Source organism: Mycetomoellerius zeteki, unplaced genomic scaffold (genome assembly GCF_001594055.1).
Source record: "Mycetomoellerius zeteki isolate Tzet28-1 unplaced genomic scaffold, Tzet1.0 scaffold617, whole genome shotgun sequence".
Classification (NCBI taxonomy): Eukaryota; Metazoa; Arthropoda; class Insecta; order Hymenoptera; family Formicidae; genus Mycetomoellerius; species Mycetomoellerius zeteki.
The window spans coordinates 113,716-114,224 of NW_017257629.1; positions in this window are offsets into that span (position 1 = coordinate 113,716).

Sequence of the window (509 nt, forward strand, 5' to 3'; positions counted from 1 at the left end):
GGCAGCGACAGTCGCAACAGCTCCTCGGATACTTATATAATTGAATGTAATTGAACAGAACAGAGATTTAGGCTTCGGCGATTTGGTTTAATATTTTAGGTTTTTAATAATAAAATAAAACAATGAGAAAACATAAGAGTGAGTTTCGAATAAGAGCGCAAGGATAGTTCTTACTTACTTCCCGGATAGTTTTCTACCTTTTACTCTCTGCGCTTTTGTTTTTGGCAGTTCCTTTTATACTTGAAAATAAATGTGGGAGTGTCCATTCAGGACCAATCAGTACTCCTCAGGATTTGGTAGAACCTATACTCGCGCTCGTTTCCTTAAGATAAGGCAGCAGGGCTCCGCGTAAGCCCTACTCCCGACACTACGAGTCTAGTTTTATCTTAGTAGACGAGAGTTTTAATAATTTATAAAAGTTCGATCTTTCTTAACTAATATCCCTACGCGAGTCGAAGTGTAACAACATTTTCTAAGTAATATATATTTTAAATTGGTTTAAAATATAT